Genomic DNA, 12879 nt, shown 5'->3' with positions numbered 1-12879 from the left:
TTAGTATAGCAATAGTCCTTGAAATGTTCAAATGCTTTTGAGACTTGATCCCAGAATTACCACTTTAAAAAAGGAATTACCCTTTTTTTTTCTTCACATAATGTTGTTTGGAAGTTCAGGCTGCACAATCCACAAATGCCTCAGTGTGGATCCCAAGTGGAGTTTGTGCTTGTTATTTGAATTAGTGTTTTTGAGCTTGTTATGTAGAGTGGCATTTGAGCTTTCTCAGCCTAGTGCTCTACAAGGTGAATGACTTGCACAAGGACTCCATGGCGTTTTTTTCAATTTACCTTCAATATCTCTCAAGCCTTAAAAAAATCAGTTTCCTTATAATGAGACTTTAGCCTTTAACATGCAAAGCTCAGAAGCCCTTAGTCTTCAAAAGGCCAATTTAACAGGAACAAGAAGAAAACCCACAAGACAAACTTGTTTTGTTAAATCTGCAGGTGAACTGCACAGTTAGTGGAAATTCTTGATTGTCCCCGAATCTGGTATTGCAAGTTTGAACCTAAAAGAAGAAAAGGTTAGAGGTTGTTCAGCATCAGTGGATATACTCATATATGAGACTGAGGCATGACATTACAGGAATGCCTAATGGAAACGATATGACTTTTTAACCATGAGACTTGGAGGTCTCTTTTGGAAGAGAAAGGTGACAACCACACTCCATGGATACATGAAGGAGCATGCTGGAAGACCTCCTGTGGGATTTTGACTGGGTTCACTTAGTGAGGTTTTGGGGAAACTCTGGTCTAGTGAAATAGTTAATAGTAGTTTCCTTAACATGTAACATTAATGGGTCTCAATGCACTTCTTGAAGAAGGCAGTTTGCATGCCCTCTGTGACACAGAGGTGGGGAAACAGGCTCCAGAGCTGAGGGGTGCCCAAGGCTACACAGCATGTAATGCCTGCTATATTCACATTAAGTGGTTTCCTTGTCAGTCACCCTGTCTTAAAGTCCACTGTTTATTGTAGCCATTACTTCTTGTTTGGTAAGTACATTACACATTAAGTGTTCCTTAAACAAGGTGCTCTGTCAGTGTGCTACACATACTTGAAACACTAGCTACAGTAATAGTAGTAGATGAAGATGTTAGTTCTCTCTAGTTGTCTGGTCAAAACTCACAAGGTAATATTTTTGCAATGAGTTTGTCAACATTAGGCACTGTAAATCTGAGATAATATAAAAAAACAGGTCACTGTAATCTGAATGTTCAAATCTGAATATGTATGTACCTTTTGACTACAGCTGTAGTACTTGCCACGGCATAAAAATGGGAGTAGTAGCCAACTCTGATTATGCACCTAAGGTGCAAACTGGCTTCTTGTTGACTCTTACTCAATAATATATAGGTTTAAAGTGGTTTGAAGGAATGACTAATTAAAATCCCTGAAATATAATTAATAAATTACACCATAGATTCACCAAGGACAGTGGTGGCAAAACACGCTACTGCCTTTCTTTGGTGAGGAGAATTGGTCTGTGGGTTTAGGGAAAATGGTAGAATTAATTTCTCTCTGTCCTACTAATGCAACTGATACATCTCATGAGATTGTGTGGTTCAAGCTGAAGAACATCACAAGGATAGTAAGGAAGGTAAGCTTCTAGCTAATGGGAAGCTAATGATAAGTCATAAACAGTGGGAATAATTAGGTTGCAGAGGAGATATTAGTGGAAGGTTTGACCTGGCATTAGATATCAGTCAATATTTTCATTAATTATGTGACAGAAAATGAGAATGTGCTGTTGAAATTGTTATTGATGTGAAGCCGGAAATCTTCATTGATACAGGAAATAAACATTAGGAGGACAAGGAATGTATTTAGGAGATCTTCTATTATGAGAAGCTTTTTTTTGTCCATCCTAGAGTAAGTTTAGCAAAATGATAGTCACATTCAGGATTGCTTGGTTTGGTGTTGTATTTGTAATTCTTTATAACAAGGTTCCAGAATCATAAATATCTCAAAGGTTTTTGGGTCTAGTATTTTGAAGCTCTAGGTTTTTTAAAAAGGTCATGATTGTAATGATCTCTGTGGATATGTAAGAACATGCTACCACTGTAAAAATTAGCACATACTTGCTGGGAGCCAGGTATAGCACTAGCTGTGGGTGAGGTTGAGCAGCTAAAGAGCAGCTTACAGATTGTTTGGCTAAGCAGAATATTTGGGATAGTTAGATCTGGTATCTTTACAGGCATATGACACATTTGACATAATACTAAGTGGTATAAAAGCTTCACACAAAGTCTGCTGAGAGCTATACAGTTCATTCCTTCTTATACTGATTCTAACCATTGGATCATCCTTCAGTAAGAACAGTGAGCCAGCTCTCTGCTCTCCTTTTTAGGATACAGGCCTAACTAGGTCCAGGCCCAGATGATTGAATTCCTGTAGGAAACCTCAGCTGGAAAGCTCTTGCATTTCTCTAATAGCTGTGCCAACAGGCAAAATAATACAAGCTGTGCAATAATTATTTTATAAAAATAATTATAAATTATACCATCACAATGAAAAAAAATCATCACAGGTTGTGTAACAAACCTGATGCAGATCAAGCATTATTCTCTGTCACATTCAGCTGTGAACCACACAAAGTCAGAGAGATAAATGCCTGGAGAAATATTAGGGTAGAATTACAAGCTCACCTTCAAGAATTATTATGTGTATGTGTGTTGGAGTCTGAGCTTGAGGCCAGAGTTCATTAAAGGATTATCAGACTGCTGCAAGAAAAAAGCAGAAAAGCACAGCTACTTGAACTTTCCCAGTGCTTTGAAAATTTTCTGCGTTGTTCCTGACAAGTTTTAAGCTACAACATCAGCCATGTCTAATGTGTTGAAAGGTTGGTAAGGGAACTAATAAAAGCTTGCTATTGATCAAGCATGTGCCTTTTAATAAGAATCTGCAATAATTTGAGTAGCAATAATAGTTTCTAAGAGAATTGCCACATACATAATGCCAGTACTTTCAGCTCCCTGTGGGAGGATGGACATATATTACTGGAATTTGCTGCATAATGATTCACAAGAAAGGCAGTTCATAGTCCCAAATCAATTCTTAGCTGTCTTTTTAGGATCAACACTACATGTGATTAAACTTCAGAGTAGATACAAGTGTATGCTACTCCTACTCTAAAAAAAATATTGTAAAAGCTCTTTAATAATATTTGCTCATGGTTTTATTCTTTCCTCTTCATATTCCCCTTCATATTTATTCTTTCCTCTTTATGTTAAACATATGTGTTATTCAGTTAATGAAATTTAAGACTAGCTCCTGCAAGACAACTGGGTGCACCTTACTTTTCTGAGTTATACCAATTTACAGGTTAATGTCTGCTCTCACATGGGCCAAAGGAGGAATAAAATGGTGGGGCTAATATCTTTTTACACTGGGATAACAAAGCAGGACTTGGATTCAATAACTGTTGATAGCCAGCCTGTAAATGAAATGGGGAGGGCAACGTGCACTTCGTCAGCAGTGCACGAGTGAGGGTTGCTTCAGCTACGTGCAGATCACAGACACTGCTCGCTGCCAAAGAAACACCATCCCACACTGCACGATCTGTTTCTCTCACAAGAGTCCTCCCTTAAACAGATTTAGGTTTCCATGTGATCCCGTAAGCCTGCAAATGACGAAGAAATAAAACAAAAATAGGTAAGCTGTAAACTGAAGTATTAGACTGACTAGGCTTGCACTGCCAGTGCTGATAAAAAGCCCGTGTCTAAAAGGAAGCCAGTGTATTAAATTAATGATCCAAACACCACACAGCAGTAGCAATGTATTTTAGTTACAGTACTTTTGATTAGCTGAATAAAATAGCTTATTTACTTGTAAATACTTTAATAGAAGCAAAACCATTCTAAGTGACTTATATAATGATCTTTCTTAAGAAATGGTGAGATATTCTCTTCTAAATCTATTCATTAATTTTAAGTATGACAAGAATGGGTACGTTTATCAGCCAGATGACAGAAAGAGATTCTAATAGAATAAGCAATATTCATAAAATTTTCTTATTCGGAAAAATTCCTTTAATGTATTATCTGTGGTGTTTTTCCTATTATTGATGTTTTTGTGGCTGATACATAGACAAAATTCCTTAACTTCCCATTGTGACATACAATGCATTGTTCCAAACTGACATCCTAACCTTGACTGATGTATTCCCCTGTGTATTACATTCTCTTGTTTATTGTACATTTAACTCACCTGTATGGTATTTCCTTTGGCCACATTGTATTTTGTCAAGTAGAAATCATGTTTTAAGAGTCAAATTTGTACTGAGAATTATACACATACATATATATTTATATAAACATAAAAGGCTTTAAATTAAAAATTTAACTGAGAAATTCAGATAATTCTTTACTAGACAATACTCTGACCCTCAAATGACAGTTTTTTCACAACTTAATAACCAAATAAGTACATTAGAATGCATAATATTTATTTTGTTCTGCTCAGTGCTTTTGCATAGTTGCAGTCTCCACCCTTGGAGCGGAGTTGCAGTCTCCACTACTCCCATGATTTTCACTAAATGCAGGATAATGCTGTTTAAGCACAGTGTACAGCGAAGGAGCTGGGGAACTGCTCCAGTGAGTCCCACGAGACCTTGAAAAGCATCCTGCAAAGCTGTGTTTCCCTGTCCACAGGGGTTACAATCCTAAAACTGGATTTGCTGTGGCATGAGGAATCTTGCAATTGCCCCTGCAACATGGCTTGGTGCTCTGAGGTATCTGTGTATAGATTAGGAGACACTTGGAAATTATTTTAGTTATTTGAAAAGTACCAGGAGATGGAGCTCCAGATTGCACAGCACAATTTCTTGGTACTGGAACAATGAAACATGTTATTTCTGCACAGTTAAATGCTTCTTTCTTTTTAGCCCATCATTTACAGGATTTCTTTGAATCATCTCTCTACTTAGGGGAATTAAATGGTCCTTCTTTGAAGCACTGTATTAACTCCAGGGAGCAATTGCTAATGTTTTTCTTCATGGATTTACAGCCTGAAGTTAAAGAAAAAAAGTCTGATTAGGGAGAAATCAGAACAGACATTGATTTAAAATAGTTTTTGGGGATTATTCTGGTAGTATACAGCAACTATAAATCTATCATCTTCACATACTTTTATGAGCATAGGGAAATGCTCAAAAACTAAAATTTCTTGGAAAATACCTTGTAAGACATACTATCAGATGCATCCCTACTAAATCCTTTTACAAAGGGAACACACAAAATTCTTTATGTAAAAGCATAATAGTTAGAAAGGGGAGAAGGAACAACATGAAAGTTCTCCATGATACAATCTGAATATTCCTTCACTGGCATTTCAAATATGCCAAATTTTGGGGGTTCTAATAATTTTAAGTCATATTTAATCACTTATGTGAAAAAAAAACAAACCAAACCAAAACACCATAGCTTTGTTTAAAGCAGTGTACTTTCTTTGGAGCTATGTGACAAATGACCAGCTCTGGATGCCTAACCAGAAAACTTCTCTCATATGTGGCCTGAGAACAACATTTAAATAAATCCCTCAAAAAACGAACACTTCATGAAACAAGAATAGTTTAGTTCTGGTTTAGCCTCCCACCTCATGAGAAGCCTGGCACAGCAATTAACCTTGTTTGTAATTGGTATTTAAACTAAAAGTGTATGCACATACTTTGATCTCTAATCAGATATTTGATACCCACCAGGGAGGTTGTGTCCAACATCCCAGAGCTGCGAGTTTCTCAGAGAGTGCTGCTATTAATGTTTTCCCAGTAAAAGAGTTCCATGTTGAGAATAAAACTTTTAAAGGCTGCAAAGAAGCTTAAGAACATAATTCATGCTGAATTTTACTTTTTGTGTACCTGTGAGTATATTTCCATCAGATAACATTAATTTAAACTGATTTTTTTCCTCCCTCTGTGCTATGCAGTAAAAACAGATCTTGTATTTATGCTATTGTGCTTCAAAACTATGATATTAGTTCTGGCAAAAGTTGTCTACAGAAGAGCTTTATACTAGTTGTAAATGTTTGACATAGGAAATGTGTGAAAGACCAATTATGGGCTGATCAGAAATATCTCTTGACATTTTTAGAGTGCACTCTGAGAAGAATTCAACTATTTAATTATGACTTTTTCAAATAGGGTTCTCTAACTCAATGGGAGTCACTGCACTTACTATTGTAAGGAAAGATAAGATTTCTATGATGGAGAGAGGGAAAAAGATGTCTCCAGGAGGAAATGCTTATCAGTTTTTAGATCAATCACCCTTATGCAAGTTTTTCCATTGGTAGAAAGATATTAAGATATTTACAACCAACATATATCACACTGAATGGATTGTACGAAGGAAGAAGGAGAAATGATAATATACTCAACATACAGACTACACAGATTTTATTAAGAGTATAAAATAAGATAGCTATTAAGTAACATCTCAGACTGTCTCACCAAAGATTACAGCATGAAGTCCTGCTGCAGAGCTTAATATTTCTTTTTCATACTTTTTAGACTGGACTTACCAGTATACAATCAAAATTTTATTTTCCTAAAACCACTCCTCCATGCTTATACTCAAGCAACTTGGAAACACAAAACAAGAGCAAATAAAGCATTATTTTCCTCATTTGTGGAATTCAGGGGTTGAACTGGCCATTTCAGCTCCTGGAATCACGAGGAGGAGCTTTATTGTTACCACAGCAGACCCTAACGTTACCATGGCAGTGCATAATGAGTGAACACACCCAGATTACTTGGAGTGACTGCCCAGCTGCAAACAAAACGAGATGGAAATGCAGGAACACTCTATCTTGGTAGTTAATTCAGAGCCCTGCCTGTGGTCTGACACTAACATAGGTACCGCTTTTGTGTATTCATCTTCTTTTGCTGCTGGGTCCTTGCTCCTGTGAAGAACTTGGCTTCCTCTTCATGCCAAATTAAGAAACCAGGCTCAGGAAATGCCTCAATCAGAAAATCTTACTTAAATGTGTGCGGATTCCTAAATTTTGTTCTTTTGTGAGTAAGCAGTCCAAGAAAGATGACTAGTTCTAATTCTGCCAATCAAATAAATAAAACACTGCCATAATTACTCTACTTCAGATATATTATGCAGTCATGAACAGAAGAAGCCTCTTCTGGTATGCAGAATTGTAAATGCTCTGTATGCGAGGAAAATCTCTGTATCAAAATACAGCTAACAATGCAAAATGATGGGAATTCCTGTTTCAGTGTGATAACAGGATCACAGAAGACACTCTTGTTACTTCTAGAGAAGAGGGTGTGTATTTATAGAATATGCCTGGTAGCAGCTTCTATAATTAACATTGAAAAGTAGTTAGCATTGTAACTCCCTGTTTTCAATCACTTAAAACTTTATGAAACATCTCCCTTTTGTGTTGCAATTTTCATCCTGGATTTATGCCAATGTCAGCATTTCAAAGTATGAAGAAAGATTCTTTCATATTCCCAAGAAGAGAAGACTGAAAATACACGCTTAGAGGAGTGACTGTTCCGTGCAGTTCTGTGCTCCAAAGTTCTGTTTGAATGCTGCAGTTTGCAAAGGACTGGACCTTGACAAGTCCCATAACTTTGTCCCATACTGTTTTTAACACATATTTGGTAATATGCACAAAGAATAGCACATACTGAATGAGCTTATGGTCAGGGAATTAATACGGGAGTTTTCTTTTCCCCAGATGCCCCACAGGAAGGTTTGTTGACTAAGGAAGGACAGACAAATTTTGTTAGACAGAGCTATTCAAGTTCCCAACTTTCTCTTTTAACTAGCCCTAACAGTTGCCTTACATATGGATAGTCTTAGTTGCTTATGTCTTACTAGCAGGACACATCAACACTTGAAAAAACAGGCAAAGTTTTTATATCTATGCATACTCCCACACATACTTAAGCATTGTCCCAATTTAGAACAGAAAGAAAGAAAAGATTTTTAGTGTGATCACAGTCAAAGTTTAGATTTTTGCATGTGTATGCAGTCATAAATATGTTTGTTAAGTGTGCAGTTTTTAAAGGTCAAGTAGGATTCTTTAAATTTCTTGTAACTACAGTCTTTATTCTGCAAGGACAGTAGTGTTTGGTTACCCTTAGAGTTAAGCCTTTTGTGAAATACAGCAAGATAAAAAAATTCTCTAGGTGTCTAAAGATACAGTTTAACCTATAGCTAAAGGAGAAATGTTTTGCCTAGCAAGCTGATAGAAAACATGGTCCTCCTTTTTTTAATTGTTGTCAACATTACAAAGAAATTATTTTACCTATACACCCACACACTTTCTTGTGGAAGTGCACAGAAAGATTCTGGGATATTTTGTTCTTTCATCTTCCATCTTTTTCCTTTAAACACTTAGCAAAGGTTAAGGCTGCAGTTTCATGGACACTTTAAGCGAGCTGCTAAGGTCTTCTCTGCTTATCCCTCCTCTTCACCTCCAGCATCTGTGCCACCCAAAGAAATCCAGGAAATGCTCTCTCTGAGAAAAGAAAATAAAAACTTTTATATGGGCTACTTTCTTCAGTCTGATCTGCTGCTTTTAGGGCCCTTGGCTCTGCTGATTATTGCTCTGAGCTCAATTTCTCTTCAGTGAATTTGCTCCAATCCATATTAAAAATGGAAGAGAGAAATGATGTAACTCCAAAAGCATTATTTCTGTCCTGTGGATTGGTACATGAAAATGTACCAATGAACCAGCAGCGTCTACAGATTCCCTGTTATGCTGGGAGCTATAGAAATAAAAGCACATATATAAAGGAGTCATAATCTTGGCTAATTATAAAATACAACAAGAAGAAAAAATATATTGACTTGCAGTAACTTTAGCTTGATTTTGCACAGAGAACCGGTGGGTGTAGTGGCCACATTTACAAAGGCAAATCCATCAGTACTTTGTGTTCAGGAATAGGAAAGTAAAGCTTTGCTCACTCGAGGATGATTAATAATTTAGGAATTAGTTTCCATTTTCAAAAATTTTAGGCAGCTCAGAGTCAAAAAGTGGTCAGATGTATAAATATGTGATAATTTAGAAAAGGTGCTTTTAGCAGTCCTAGAGCAGATCAGGCCCTGATCTTCAGTAGCCATGGATGAGTCAATAATTTTCTTACATTTCAGAGTACCTCACACAGAGCTGCTCTCTGTATTGCAGGTTATTTTTTAAAATCTTTTACTTAGTTTTCAAAATAATTTTCTGGTGATAACTCAGTTGCTTAAGTTGTATATTAAGGTATCCTATTCCCTGTGCAGCTGACTGTACTTATGCATCTCCTAGACTATCCTGGCAGTTTAAACACTGAGCCCCTTCAGCTGAGCCTGAGACTTGCCATTGCAGGCCTGATACCTGGTATTTTACTAAAACAATAAATGCCACAAACAGAGAAAAATTTTTTCCTTCTCTTAATTTTGTCTCATTGATATTGATTATGGCTTCAGATAGTTTTTCTCTTCTTTAGCTCCACAGGTATCTCCTGATGGTCTTCCCCATCTAGGATTGGTATATTTAGCCCAAGAGAACTGGTCAGGAGTCCTTTTGAGCCCATAGCACAGATTTTTGCTCGTATAAACCAATTTTCAAGTGAAGCAAAACCCAGTTCCTCATCCTAATAAATGGTGTGAATGAAAACCTGGCCAAATTGTAAGAGCAAAACCTCAGAGCTAAACAGTGGATCCAAAAAGCCACTTGTTTCATAACCTATTACCAGTCTTCAGGCAAAGAAAGACTTCTCTGGGAACACCAGAAAACTCTTTAAGTCAGAACAACAGAGCTTCAGAAAGTGATGTTTCCTGTAAATTTTACAACATATCCCTAATCATAAGAAATATGGATCTGTGAGATTAAATTACAATCCTCAGGAACATTACGAGTGAGCTGTTTCAGATTGATTTTACCCAGAGGTCAAGCCAAAGGCTAAACTTGTTTCTACTGAGTAAGAGGCCATGTGCATAAGGCTCCCATCTGAAGTGTCTAATTATTGTGGTTAGATCAGGTTGAACACTGGACTTGGTGTGTGTTGGCTTTCTCTGCCAGCAGTGCTGGTGTTAAATTGTCTCTTCTAAAAACCTTTTGCGGTTATTGATCAGCATTCATTCAAGAACCTTTCAGGGAGCACTCGAGGATACATAGGTAAGTAGTAAAAACCACTAAAAGGATCCTGATGTGGGCAAGCATCCTCCATTCAGTGGGCTAAATCCTGATCCAAGTATTCAATTTGGATAATAGTTCATTATGCTACTGAAAGTAGTGGCTATTGGAACAGGGAGGTTCTGGAATGACCGAGTGTTGAACTCAGTAACTGTAACCTCACACATCTTCAACCCAGTTTAAGGGTTTTAGCTAATATACAAAAACTTGTAAACTTTTCTGTTGCTTTATGGTGTTATTATTTGATATACCATTAAGTAATTGCCTGATGGTTCTGCCTACATAGGAAATTTGACCTTTTTCTTGCTACTATCAGTAAATTATGCCCAGCTGAACTCTAAAAGCTTCAACCTTTTATTTTTCTCTAATGAATAAGCTATTTACTTCATTAGAATGATAATATGCTTACAGAAGTAGAGTATGCACACGAAAGGAAAATGGCATGTGAATGATTATAATGGAACTTCAAGATATCCCTCTGAAATGAATTAATTTATTTTTATTCCTTCAATTATGTGTGCAAGACAGAGGTTAAATATTGTCAGGTTGACATCACCTTTATATGTAAAAGACATTAGAGAGACCCTTACATTGGTGATATTTGCTTCCAAATAGTGATAGTGGTTTACTGCTTATATGGCCATTGTGCTGAATGACTTGCTTTCTAGACCCAAGTCATGCTTCCAGCACTATGCTCTGTTACTCTGTGGTAATTCTAGTTATCTTAGTGGAGGGGACTGGACCTGGATGAGAAAAAAATTGCAGGTTTGGGGTCTTTCCAAGAACTGATAGAGTTTTATCTTCCTGATACTGATAAGAGTTTTATCTTCCTGATACTGAGTTACAAATTTTTGTATAAAGTGTGATGATGTCACGTGTCAAACAAAATTTCTCGGTCTAATAATTCTAGGAAATCAACTTGACTTTAAAGAACAGTGAGGTTTTTCTTCCCCAGCTCCATATTCTCTGGAGGCTATTTCTTGACAGGTTCAGTATGATGGTTTCCAGTTGTTCAAAAGTAAGTCTCTTTCCATCATTGTACATGGGTAATTGCATTTTGTAAAAATGGTTTGCATGTGATTTGTGAGGGAAATATGCATTATAGCTTGCACTTAATGTTCATTTCCAAATTCATTTATCTCACATAAATGTTTTCTAAAAGTCAAGAACTAAAAAATATAATTAAGAGTAGTTTTCAGAAGTCTATTACTTCAAGTTCTGCTAAGGGAAATGAACAAAGTAAAGTTTAAATGCTTCTTCATTGCCAACAGTTCCCATTGATCCAATTATAACTTCTTTACCTATTGTTACACAGGAGTGATTTAGAGATAGCTGTCCAGACTGATCTGAGAAGAAATGCATTAAAACGTTTATGTTATTAGAATATATACAAAATGCATTAAAGTAATGAGAGCAGCCTGACAGAAACTCCCCAAATCAGAATTTCATAGGGGAGGTTGATATGCCATTTTTAACACACCCAGCAGAGAGATTACAGCTTTTGTGGAAGACGAAATTACATGCTTTTTTGAGACTCCCTAATAAAGAATCACTCAGGCATATTGTAATGGTTTCAAAATTATATGGTATTTTAATCCTTTGCATTTGTCTTTGTATTATGTAAGTTATATTTTTATCAACATTTCAACACCCTGTCTTCGTCAAATTATTATCTTTTCATTACTTCTTCTTTTTCACTTCTTATTTCTTTAAATAGCAGTATTTATTATAAACTGTCTCAGTTCTAGAGACCCTTCTTGTTCTCTCTTTCGGGAAACTAGTGGGATTTTTGTTTCAGCTTTGGTTCTAGATCAGCAGTGAAGCATCTTTAGATACATTATCAAAGAACTTTGAAAATTAGCTCTTAAAAACTAAAGTCAGTCCAATGAGTGTTGGACTGTCCAAAATCCTAATTACTCCCAACAGTGGTGGAAGGTGTAGATTGTTAGGACAGCTCTGACCAGCACAACTCCACCCTCTATCACTTTCTTTGACGAGGTTAGAAGTGAAAATGGCCACAGAACCCTGCTGGTAGCAATACTAACACGTGTGTAGAGCTCCCAGTGCAACACTTTCAAATAGAAATGACTAGTTCCTCTTTAACTACAAGAACAAACCGATGTTATATCAGCCTCTGCACCAACGACTTTACTCAAAACTTCTCAGATTCTTCTCTCAGAAGCAGGGTATCCAGCTACAAACCCCATGGTAAGTTTGGCAATTGCAGCAGGATTGCTGTTCAGTACTCAACACAAATAGTTTTACCTCTTGGTGAACAAGACGTTTTTACTGTCAAAGCAGTGGTGAGGGATAAGATGAAGGTCTAATAGATACAGTGGATGAATTGAGAGATGTGAGTATTAAATATCAAGGAAAATCTGAGCATTTACATTTTTCTCTAATGCATTTTTTATGCTCATAACCCTTTTCATTGTACTATATTTATTCTCTGAACTAAGAATTTCTCTGTGTGAGAGTAAATATGAAGGATAAGGTGAAAGTATAATAAATAAAGTCGATGAACTGAAAGATATGAGTATCAAACATCAAGGACAGAGCAAAGCAATTACATTTTGCACTAAATCCTTTTTTATACTAATTCTATTTCGCTATTTTCTTGTTCTATTTTCTTCTTCTATCTATTGGTAAACCATACAGCTGGTCAATTGTCAAGGAATGTCTGAAAATGTAGAAAAAATGTAAAACAAGTTAAACCAATTTTTTTAAATGAACAGATAAGTTAAA

Source organism: Lepidothrix coronata, unplaced genomic scaffold, assembly GCF_001604755.1.
Source record: "Lepidothrix coronata isolate B3197 unplaced genomic scaffold, Lepidothrix_coronata-1.0 Scaffold7, whole genome shotgun sequence".
In the NCBI taxonomy this organism is placed as follows: Eukaryota; Metazoa; Chordata; class Aves; order Passeriformes; family Pipridae; genus Lepidothrix; species Lepidothrix coronata.
This window is presented reverse-complemented; position numbering follows the sequence as displayed.